This window comes from Centruroides vittatus, unplaced genomic scaffold, assembly GCF_030686945.1.
Source record: "Centruroides vittatus isolate TY-2023 unplaced genomic scaffold, ASM3068694v2 contig_918, whole genome shotgun sequence".
Lineage (NCBI taxonomy): Eukaryota > Metazoa > Arthropoda > Arachnida > Scorpiones > Buthidae > Centruroides > Centruroides vittatus.
In genome coordinates, this window is record NW_027122605.1 from 1,424,491 (window position 1) to 1,438,312 (window position 13,822).

The following is a 13,822-nucleotide window of genomic DNA, read 5'->3' on the forward strand; positions in this document are numbered from 1 at the left end:
TAATAATGTATTATACAAAGATCAAAGTTAAGATGACAAAAATTTAAAATTTATTTTCAACTAAGTTAGATATTTTCAAATAAATCTGAAAAGCATCTTTCTTATGTACTAATTTGATAAATTTACTCCATGCACAAATTTTAATTTGTTTTCATTTACTCTTCTCTGATGCTTATATAATACTTGTATTCTCCTAACCTGAGATTTGCTAATTTTTAAAATGTTTTGTTATACTTTAGTTATTGAAATGAAGGAAATTTACTCGAATGATAACGGTTCTGCTATATATAATTCAGTGGAAAACCTTATTCAAGACGAAGAACAAAAACTCTCTGAATTTAAAATTGGAGACTGCATAAATGAAGAATATTTTAGTGAGTCCGATGAAACAGAAGAGTCTTTTTCTGTAAGTTTAAATTTACTTAAATTATTTCACATGAATTTTTAAATTCTGATAGCATTTAAACATTGATTACTGATAAATATTCGTACAACGTTGTTTTAGTACTGTACTAAACAATGTTTAGTACAGGTTATTCAACCCGTTTTTTAATGGGCCGAATTAGAAATTTAGGTATATTTAGCGGCCAAAAGGCCCTTTATATAAATGTATGCTTTTAAAAAGTTCAAAATATGAATATCACATTTTAATAACAAGTATACATAACTACAGAAATACTGTGTTATTGACAGTAAAAGAAGAAATTATATTCATACAAAATAAAAATAAATTTAATGCGATTTTTGACATTGCCTTTCTTTTGTAATATTGTCAACATCTGTTTTATGGTACTAATCTTTTTTCTAAATGTTAGTTAAATGGGAATAACTCAACCTATTTCTTTCAGCAGTTCTGATGTTTTTCATGTAGGAATAGAATTATTCATAATAGTATGTACTACTCCATATGCTTAACAATTTTTTAGATAAATTGACAATTTTATCAAATTAGAAAGAAATAAAGAATAAAAAGCTCCTTCCACTTAGGCATTATGCCTAGACTCAGGTCACTGAAAATGGCTGACACTGTTTTGAAAAGAAGGATTAGGTGTCTTTTTCATCTAGCTGATAAAAGATACCCATTCTTTGTCACTAACAACATCACTTCATTACATAAATCTGAAACAATCAAGATGACAGACCACGCACCTTATTTTTTGAGTGAAAAGTTCCAAATTACGTCACCAATTACATCATTACGACATCAAAATGTATCCAGTGAAACGAGAATAATTATTCGATATATTTTACCAAAGTAAATGAAAATGTACCTAAAAATTTAGTGTGCACTGGGCCACAGGTTTGACATCACCTGGTTTAGGAAATACTGTATAAATTCTGTATATATTACTTATTAATTATATTATGATTTTATTCGCTCTTTACTTTTTTATATTTTAAAATATATCCTGTAATTATTACTTGTAAGAATATTAAAGTATTTATAAATAATAAATTTAATTTGACGTGAAACTTTGATTTGCATAAAAATATGTATGATTAAATCTTATGTCTGAAGATTCGTAATGCAGAAAATGTCATTCTTAATAAAATATGTAAAGATTGCAGGATATTCGCTAAACAAAAATTACAACAACAACGATAAATATATTATTGTTAATCATGATTTAATTTTAATTATTTTTATGGGCTAACATGGATAAAATACGATTTTAGTAATGTTATTTCCAATTGAAATTTCTATCACTTTCCGATGCCTGTAAACACGTTCGCTCGGCCATTTGGCCATTACAATAAAACTGTTAAATACAGTATTTATTGAATTATTCTTCACTTAATGTTTAATATTATACAGTTCATGAGAAAATATGTAATTTTATTTTTTAGGAAAACATTCGAAATTTTCTTGTCTCTGCAGCAGGAATCAATTCAAATGATCGTGAAGACAATAGATTACGACCATTATTTAATGCTTTCTGTGAACTGGAAACATATTCCTTAGTAACAGAAATAATATATGAAGAAGAAGAGCCAGACTCAACAGATGATCTGTCAGAAAGTGATTACAGTATTGAGTCAGATACAATCTCAAGTGGAGACGAACTTTCTGATGATATGAACAAAAATGAAATATTTGACGAGTGTGATATCGATGAAAATATGTCAATAATGGCTCAATATCAACCAGAGAATAATGAAACATATGAATTGGCATCAGTGACTGCAACTTCCACTTGTCCTGATATCGAATCATACATATCAGGTTTAACAACAAAAACAGATAAAATGTCAAGTATTTCTGAGGAACGGACTATAACAAATTGGAATAAACACATAGATGATATTATTTCATTCAATTATTCTAATGAAATAGTCGAAGACAAACTCATTAAAGCGCAACCAGAAAGAGATCTTGATTTATGTCAAGAAATAGCAGAAAATAAATTGGACGTACTTCAGTTTGATGAAAGAAAATATGAAGTAAATATGAAACTTTCGCAACTTAAGGATGTTGTGGGAGATGCAATTGAATCAGAAAAACTAGAAGGTAAGATCACAAATATTTCATCTGTTATCGAATGTTTGATTTTTACATTTTTGTATAACTCCATAATTTTTATTTTCTTTCTTTAACACTTATTCGATTATACGTACATTTAGATATAAACTAAATTGTGAAATATTTTAAATACATTATTAACCGTAATATTAATATCACATCTTTAGTCTTTTATAGCTGTTTGGTTTAAAGTAATACTTTTATAATTTTCTTTTATGTATACAGAGAATTTTTTCTAATAACAAATATGTTCTTTCTATACGTTGTTACTATTTTAACTAAGAATTTAAGTTGCACAATATAAATATTCATAAAACACTTATTTATTAATGCTTTTTCAATAATTATTGATGTCTTCTTAACATATAAATTAAATATTTGCAAAAGGATACAATTATAATTCATAACTTTGTCAGTAATTTATTTGATTAATTAAAGAACTAATTTATATTTGATATGACGATTATATTTAATAATGGCCCTACTCGATACATGCAATGAAATTAATAAACATCCGTCAAAATATATGAATTGAAAGACTTCTTGTGATCAGTATAATTGTATTTTCTCAAATTTAAGTAAACAAGTAATATTGATGACAAAATTTTTTCGATATGAATTACACAGATGATCTATAAATTATAGATATAGCTTGTAAGATTGTGATATTAACATTACAAATAAAATGGTTAGATATTGTGAAAGTTTAGTATGTTTGACAACAATAATTTCATCTCTGACATTAATGTTTTCTCTTGCAACTCACCGTAATAGTCTTTGGTTTCAGTATCTTCCATAAAGTGAAATGTAAAGTGAGTTTCACTTATTTCTTGTTTACAACATGCAAGAAAATATAACCTGCATTCTGAATGTAACCCACAATAATTGATTCAGTAGAACACAACCTGCACATGCTTTTAAATTGACTTTTAGACACAGATTCTCTAAGTTATAGAGAAAATCACAATACTATATGATTTTATATTCATTATTATTACGATTTATTTGGTGTTAGAGAAAGCTACGTTGGTATTTATTTCCATTTGAGATAATGTTATTGGCTACACTTACTGTCTATAATGCAATGTAATCAGTTTGTTCGTTTGAATACTTTGTACATTATATGTACTTACATTATTTCATATAGATTAAATTCGATGAATTATTTTATTACCCTGTAATTAAAATTTATAAGAATTGTATTAATTCTGCTATATTTTATCGTTGTTTAATATTTTATTTATACTTACTTAACGGTAGAATTATAATTTATTATCAAGAAAAGATTAAAATTAAATTTATAATATTATTTTGTGTTTCAGAAAGCAATAAGAGAAATGTTGACGACAAGAACGAAGGGCAAATGACAAATCATTTAACTGATTTCGAAGTAATCAAACACGATGATTATCGGAATTTAGACGATGAGGAATTCAATGCAGGAACAGAAAAAGAGGTGAGAAAATACTTTGTAGTTGTATTCTTGTTTAGATGTAAGAACTGATTAATATCTTTAAATATACGAAGCACAGTTTGAATTGATTTTTTTAATCATGTCCGATTATAATGTAACATATCTAATGAAAATTAAAATATTGTATTCTAATCGGAAAATAGGTGGTGTTTGTTAAAAGATTTAATAATTTAAAAATTGTGTGCTAGAAGTGAATATGCTATCTTTTAACGATGTTAATAATTATGATTACCAAATTTGAGATAATTTAATCAAACTGAAGAACCTTTCTACATTGAATTGAATTTTCGAATTTATTTATTTTAATTGTATTTACAGATAACAATTTTTATTATTTTTTGTTATCGCAAATGTCAGAAATTTAATTATTCGTAGCCTATTTTACAATATTTTTTGAAATTCTGTTTATGTATAAATATTTACTTTTATTTATTTATATTTTATTTTCTATGAAAAAAGTAACTTAATATTAGGAAAATTTATATACGAATTGCTTTATTAATTTAAAATTACCGTATCTATTATTTTTCAAATGTAAATGACTCTGATGTTTATATATAATTTCATTAATTAGAATATATTTTAAAATTTCTTTTCTTATTGTTTATTTATAATTTTATTTTTATTTTTTAGGAAGTTACATGCATGGATTTCCTAGCAAACCTTTTTCGTCGACTACGACGTTTAATTTGCTCTTCAGATAAAAAATAGCATCATTGCTAATGAGAAATGAAGAATTCTTTTTCTTCTTATTATTATTATATGAAATATAATTTAGAATATAATAATTACAATTTTCTTTAAACGTTTCAAATTTATATTAATTATTTATCTTTTAATTCAATAATTAAAATTAACTTTTAATCAGTAAAAGTTCTGATGTAATAAATTATTAGAATAAAAATAAACAAATTTCTGTTCTGTTGTTGTTGGATTTTCGCGATTCTTTAATTTTAGTATGTTAATGATCTCCCGGTTGTATTGACATTTACGTCCTTAGAACAATAATTTTAAACAAAAAAGAATAACTGAGATGTGTATCGTAATATTTTCAATTAAAACCGATTTGCTCCTTTTCACCACTTTGTTTTCTGTATTATTTATGTATGGTCTTCAAGCTTGTTTCCGGGAGGGACAGTTACGAATCACTTAACAATACTTGAACGAATAGCAAAGCTTCTAGAACTTTTATACAAACCACAAATGAGCGAAAACAGAACAAGAAGACTGCCTAACAGGTAGAAGGACACTTCAACAACACTTGGTATTGTTGTAGTAAAATCGGCAATGCTATGTATAATCTACTACAATACTCCAATGAATCCACTATTTCGTCTGTTCTTCGAATAATTAACAAATTATGTATTTTTGAGTAGATAAACATTTATTTCCCTGTTTGCAAAACTCTGTTAGAATCGTTTATGTCTCTTGAAAGTCCAAATCAAAAACATTTATTGTGTCTGCTTGATCCGGTTCCTAGAAATCCTATTTATAGAATGTATTTAGATTTCGAGAACCTTCGAGGTACTTTTTGATCTTTTACATTTTTGGTCATTAAAACAGAAATTTTTTTTTACTGAACAAAATATCTGAAGTAACAATAGTCTGTGATCAAATGGACATGATTTATATCAGGCCTGGCCAACCCGCGGCCTGTCACGTTAAATCTGTGTTTCCCGATAAGCGATATTATATATCTGTTAAAACTTTTTTCCGTTATGTGTATACCAAAACAATTAAATAAATGAAAATTTGCGTGTGTCATTGTCTATAATGCGCAAGTGCGAGTACGAACTCTTGGTATAACAATAAAATCTTATTCATTTTGTATTTGTTTTACTTTTTTAAAAGCATGTTTGCCTAAATTGTGGTCCACCGTAATGTTACGCGTGATGAAAGTGGCCCGCGAAACAATTTGGGTTGGCAGGCCTGATTTAAATGATCAATAGCAATAAATTTAGAAGTGATTTTTGCTTTTTCAAAACAAATATCGTTGGTACAAGCTGGTTTACGTCTTTTGTTTTGACGTTACGAGATTCTGCAAAAAAAGTCTTCTCCTCTAAGTGTGATTATTTCACATCTGTTAGCCAATGATCTACAAGTAATTACTTGTAGATTATTGGTTACTTCTCTGAGAAATAATACCGTTGCTAGGATTAATATTACCTATTTAATTTCAGTAATATAGAAAGAGCCGTGCGAAAAAAAGACAAGAAGTTTGTTTTAAAAATTTTCAGTACATTTCGTGGAAAAAATATTAAGGTATGTATTATTTTTATCAAAAGGAAAACGTCGTAGAATTAATCAATTTAGTACTATACATAATGAAATGTTTAAACAGTACTGAATAACGAAATTCGAATTAATTCTGAACACTTTTTAAATTATATAAAAATTATTTTAATACACTTACTCAATGTTTATTTGTTTCTAATTTAACAGTTTTAAGCTTAAATTTTTATTGATACATATTCCACAAGTTTGGAGTTGAAGTCATGAGGTTTTATCACAAGCGTCATGGCTTCAACACGCTGTGAAATATCTTTTTGTATCAGTTTATTATTTGAGGATAATAATAACACCACCAAATACTTTTCTAATGATATCCTCAATGAACTTTGCAGATATCGCTCAGTTCCGAGATGGTGCGAGCGGACTAAAACATTCAACGTTCATAACTTCTGATAAGTGCATTTTTTGCAAAATGTTTCAGATAAAAGATTCTTCGTTGTTTATTTATAATTATAATACGCAATAAAGTTTTCTGTTTATTTACAAAATACGTGGATCATTTTGTGCAATTTTGAGAGAATAATCGAGAAGTGTTTCAAAATTTTTCAATCCATACATTTGTTTTCGAAATCTTCAAAGCTGTTATCTCACAACTTTCACTTTCAGACCATGTGTACTCGTCAGACTGGCGACTTGAATATTTACCGAATGAAATATTTTTATCTGTAATGAATGAAAAGCATAACAACTGTATTACTATTGCACTGTCTATTAAATTAATTATGTGTATTCATTATAATTACAAATCTAATATAAGCTATAATATTAATGATTGGTTATGCATAAAAATGTTTAAATAAAATATTTGCATGTTTAGCAGCGTATAATTTATTAATATGAGTTAAGAAAAAGATAGGAATATCTATTATAAATAGTCATTTCACACATGCATTAGAAAACTGTTAGTTGTAAAAATTCCTATAGTTGAAAATAAATTTTTGTCATCTTAAGATTGATGTTTATATCCTACATTATTAACAAAGATTATTAATATCTGTATTCTTTTATAGTAAATTGTTAAAAAAATTGTCGTTTCGGGTATATTTTTATTGTAATTATCACAGAAAGAAGAGCTAAATTAACATAATCTTACATAATTAAAATAACACAATGTTTGTAATTTCTTATTTGAAGAAATAACACGATAAACATTGTGAAAAAAATAATGTTTATTTAACACTGAAATAGGCTCTAATCCTTAGACTTATCAAATTTATTCTGAGATATTATACGAAATAGACCTTAACTAACGGTCACAGACACACAACATACATACAACTTAATTTGTTTTTTGTTTTTACTTTTTTTGGTTCAGGGACTTCATAATATCGAAATTTAAAAAAAGAAAACCGCAAGAGGCATATTTCACACGATTAGAATACTTTTGCGTATTATGAAGCAGAACGTAAGCAGAGGTCTACATATGTCAAAACGTATTTTGTCTTTGATCGAAATTAAAGCAACTTCACGACCACTAAACACAACTCTTTGTAAATATGTAGTACAACACTGCAAGACCGATGTTGTCACGAAGCTGGAATTTTGATGTTCGGTCTATAGGCTGGAATATTCGTGATTTAAATTCTCCATAGAAGCTCAATGGGCCTATTGCCGGTTGTAAGTTGGTTGGGTGTTACGTGTCAATCGACCTTCTGACTGCTGTCAATTAAACATTGATTACTACGATATTTTTTTTTTTTTTATTTTGAAGTTTACGACTCCTGACGAAATGAATTTTTCAAAACACGCACATGTGCGTGTGTTAAACGTCCTTTGACGTTGTTGTCTGTTATGACGTTGGATATGCACGTCACAACAGTGCCCGAACGTTATTACCCGAACGTACGAGCACGAACGTACGAGTTTTAAACTCTACTGGAGAGTTTAAAACTCGTACTGTTAGAATCAGGTCATCACATTTGTGCTTTCGTATCAAGCTGAAACAGAAAAAGCTACGTCGCAGAACTCATTTTTGTTTTTCTGGAAAATATCTCGATTTATAACGGCCGGGAAAGTAAAATGTCAAAAAGAATGATTCTTAAAAAAATTATGGTATTATTTGACTAAATTATAATAAAAGTCATCATAAACAACAACAAAAATATTGAATAGCATTTTTTGTCATGTTGTAATTTTAAATATACATGCACATTTATTTCATAATATTGTGATTCTATGGATATGTCATTCATAATGTTATTTAAATATTTTGTGCAATATTCTTTAGGTGTAGCATCCATTTTACCGAACTTTCAATATTAAGATTAGATAAGCGATTAGATTAATCTTTCTAACTTTCCACCCTGTACACACTAAGAAGGCCTCGTTTAGCAAGCCCATTATGAATTCGGGCAGGGCCACAATAGGGCCTCCGGGTGGTGAGGGACAGGGCCCGACATATCAGGACAGACCACCCCCTGAAAAATTCCTGGGGATTTATTGACCTGTCCGGATTTGAACCCGGGTCTCCAGCCACCTTGACCACGCGGTCTTCTGACCTGATTAACTAAATTGAATAACTGTATAAAAATATTATATATATATATATATCGAAAAAATTTACTGTTCGTATATTTGAAGAGAGATATTTAATTATCTGGCGCAAAATAATTTAGTGTTCCTCTAAACAATATCATTACCTACACCTATTATATGATTATTTAAATGATACACTCTATTTAAAATATTCAGCTGTAGTGTATATACAGCTGAATATGTAATGAATTTAATGAATAATGTAAATTTAAATACAATAAATGCTTAATTATAATTGTAAATTGTACATATGTAATTATACACAGTTTAAACTTTTAAATGTAAAATTTATTAAGAAAGAAAGTTTTGAAACCGTATAAACAGAATGCGTTGCGTTTATACAGTTAACTAAGGAAGAATTATATCAATTTGTTATGTTATAATTATACAGACCTAGCTATTTAATTAACATTATTAATGTTTTATCCATGTAAATGTATTGAGTAAAATTAGTAAGATAAAAAGCAGATACTGTATATATATTGGATTATACAGGGTGTTTTTTTACCTTGAGACAATGAAATAACTTAATTGGATCTCATTATTTCGGGAAAAAGGTATAGACAAAAGTTGTAGGGTTTCGAAGGGCCAATCAATTGGTGACCTTGGATGTGACCTTGACCTTGACCTTCAAGGTCATTTGAGGGTCAAGTCAGTTTTTTCAATGGGAACACATATTTTTGACCCCAGCAATGGAAAGAGCGGGAAAATTCACAACTGGATGTATCTTTGACCTTATGGTCTAGGTCAAAAATGAAGATTTTTTTAAGGTTTAAATTATAAGCTTTTTCTAATGGGAAACCATACTTTTTATTACTGGCAGGGAGGTAAAAGTTACATTTACATGGAAAGAGCAGAAGAAATTCATAATCAGCCATGACCTTGAGTACCCCAAATTTGACTTTTGAAGGTCATCTCAAGCATGATAATTTTAAGCGCGGTCAACAAATGCATCAAAGTGGAAGGGCATCATTTTGAACATTGTTATATAATTTTTCCCCAAAACCAACATCTTAAGCAATGGTGAAAAGTAAAGTGACTCGCCAAAAACAAGCATTGCGATAGTGAGAGGCAAGGGGACTCGCTGAAAATAAGCATCTCAAAGGGAGCAGAAAACTACTATGTCCACATTGTTATTCCTGGGTAGTGCTAAAAGTAGTGAACGCTTTTAAAGGCTTCTACCTGTTAAAATGTAAAAATCACAAAAGTGATGTTCTATAATTAGGCCTACTCTAATTTTATTCTAATAAAAATTATTATTTATTAAATCTTACATAATTAATATTGTAAAATTGTAAAATATATAAATAAAGATAAATTTTAAAGAATATTCATTATCATAAAATAATTAGAATTTATATTAGTATTTCATTACTTAAAAATCACTTTAGATAAAGTGATAGGTTATAAAAAATTGTAACTTTTATCTTCCTGCCTATTCCAGTAATAAAAAGTATGGTTTCCCATTAGAAAAGGCTTATACGTGTATTCCTCAATTTACGACCAAGTTCCATTCCGACGACTACGTCGTTAAGCGAATTGGTCGATAAGCGAGGAACTTGCGCCGGGAATATAGGATCGTTGTAAAATTATACAAATTATGCAATAAACTTCAAATTTATTTATAAAAAGACTATTATAGTACGCGCAAGCCTATTATAGTACGCTTAGTGAGCATGTCACCATTCGCCACTGACCGACACTCAAGCTGAGAAAGGGGATTCTTCGAATTGCAGGTCGAAACTCGATTGGTCGTAAGTGCGAGTGGTCGTTAAGCAGATAGGTCATAAAGTGAGGAGTACCTGTATATAAAAATATTTATAACAATGTCCGAAATGTTATCAATTTAATACACCTAAGTATTCAATAAAGACTAAACGTAGTTGAAAACAAAAAATCGCATCTATAATAGTACAGTAGAAGCCGTTCTTCTGATTAAGCGTTAATGCTCTCCCTCTCCCCCGCGGTAGAATTTCGAAAAATCCCTTCTTAGTGTGCATTCCCATGAGAACTCTAACTGTGTATCAAATTTCACCACTTTAGGTTCAGCGGTTTGTTCTGGGTGATGATGAATCAATCAGTCAGTTTGTCAGGACAAGTAATTTTATACAGGTACTTTTCACTTTACGACCTATCTGCTTAACGACCACTCGCACTTACGACAAATCGAGTTTCGACCTACCTGCAATTCGGGGAATCCCCTTTCTCAGCTTGAGTGTCGGTGAGTGGCGATGCGCACTAAGCGTACTATAATAGTCGTTTTTATGAATAAATTTGAAGTTTGCGCGTAATTTGTATAATTTTACAACGATCTTATAGTCCCGGCGCAAGCCCCTCGCTTATCGACCAATTCACTTAACGACGTAGTCGTCGGAACGGAACTCGGTCGTAAAGTGAGGAGTACCTGTATTTCGAATTTTTAACCAAATGTTCGAACCGTTTCAAATTCGAATTTGTTATTGTTTATTGATTCGATTATAGAACGATTTTAAACGTTCCAGAAAATTGATCAAATTGAAAATAGTTCGTTTGATTTTCAGCAATTCTCATCATTTCTCAACGGTAATCAAATGTTATATATAACAATTACTATGGTTAGAAGTGTTGAACACAAACTTTTATAACCTTTTAATTCTCGGGTTTGTAATGTGCAAACTTACCGTGTGCAAGTGCCATACTGGGGAAGACTGGTACGTTACATACGTTTTAAAATGTTTATGCAATTTATCCGTAAAATGTTTATACAATTTGTCCTGTAAATAATGTTAAAACGCTGTATACACTATTTCTTATATTATTTCAGTTGACTGATGAGGGGCACAAGGCCCGAAACGTGTACCGTATCAACTAAATAAAGGTGGAAAAAGCCACGTGATTGTTATTAACACGATTTTGTGTTCAACACTTCTAAGAACAATACAACACGGTTTCGCAACAAATCAATTACTATGGTTGTTGAAATACTGAATATAAATGGTGTTTACTTCCAAAATCCGCGCGGGCAAAGTCGCGGGGTAACAGCTAGTTGTTCATAAATTACATGTTCGATAAAAATCTTATAACTTTCTGCAATGTCTAATCAGTCATTATTGAATATCTGTATATACATGATGTTTGAAGATGAATAGGTTAAACTAAGTTTTCCTCGTTCTCTGGATACATGACTGGTCTAATGTATATTTTTGTTTATATTCCTGTAAAAATGATGAGAAATAAGTAAATGCTCTTATTAATTTATTAACTAATTATAGGTTTAGAGCCAAATTCGATAAAATAATTGGAGTACAGTAGTGCAAACTTGATTTAGCAATGTTTCCTTTTCAACTGATATCATTGAACTTTAATAAAAAGTTAATTTCAGTGTAACTAGAAGTTGTCTGTAATCAATTCCTGTTTTGGCTCGTTTTGACACTTTATATTGCGCTGATAAGGATGTTTCAACAAGCTGACGCACTTGAATCCGCACTTTTCGCAGAAAGCGATTTGTGGCATGCGCTACATTAAAGTATTTTTCCATCTGTTTTACCTGTTCAGGATCCAAACTTCTGTACGTGCCCCTTAGAAATTCATTATTAGCTTTCGCTGCTCTATATGTTGTTGGTTGAACTGAATTCGATATAAAATTTTAGAAATTAGATATGTAATTACAGTATTTTATACTAGAAAATTAGCCATAGTATATACTGTAACTAATAACTAATAAACAATAACTAAACTGATTATCTACTAGTTGAAAATTATTCTCATTTATATTATAAAACATAATTAAAATTTAAATATTAAAAAAGTCGTATAAAACTTTCATAAAAGTTATAAAATACTATTTTCTTAAAACGCTATAATTATTTGCTATAAATCTGGTTTATCAAAATTCATTTTAAGTCAAAAATATCGTATATTTATTCATCGTCGTAATATTACTGTTTACCGAGTACGCTGCAACCCTGGTCTAAAATGGCCACTTTTCTTTCTCGTTCAATCATGTGGCATAGAAAGTTCCACAATCCTTTGGGTACGCAAAGGATTATGGTATTTCCTATATGGACCGCTGAAAGCGAAAGTCAGTTTTTCCAAAAATCCACATTTCTGTTCCCTACAACGTTATTTACATATTCGTTGTAAAGAAATGGGAATATTTACTTTACTTGCCCACTTAATAATAAATTCTCAGTAATTTTTAAATCGGTACTTAACTTCAGGTCTAGATTTCTCAATATAGATGAAAGGTAACACACTGCTTTCACTTTCAACGGCTCATACTTAGCGCTTTAGCTCGTTGGTGAGACACGAACTCGTAATCAACTACAAGTGTACAGTGTTTTTATCGACTCGGTCACTGGTAGATCTGAATAAAATGAAAAATCTGTGGAGAATAATAAAATATTAAAATAAGTAATTTTTATTTCACGCAACTGATGGAGTAACAAATACAGTATTTAAAACTTAAATTTATCTTTGTATACTAGTACATTTATCAATTAACAGGACTTATTATACTGGAAATTATGGATGCAGATATTTAGGTGAACTAAATAAAGAATATTGTTTCTGATCTGTAGGACTAAATGTCTGCATTCATAATTTTCCAGTATAATAAGTCCTGTTAATTGATAAATGTACTAGTATACAAAGTTAAATTTAAGCTATGATAAAGGACACAAAGGCATAATAACAGTATTTAAAAGTTTAATAACGTAAGAAAGTTATATAGGCTACTTTAATAATGATAATCAAATATATATTTGCTAAAACCTTGCAAATATCACAGAGTTTCTGAGAATGTTATAAATAATATTAAGTTTTATAATTTATTTACGAATTCTGCTGGGCAAGGGTATGATTTATAATAATCAATAAAAATAACTTTTACTGCTTAATCTGTGGTTAAATTTTCAACTTATTTGTAGATAATTTTTCAGTTAAAAATCACGAAAGTGATGTTTTATAATTACTCTAATTTTATTCTAATGAAAATTATTATTTATTAAATCTTACATAAT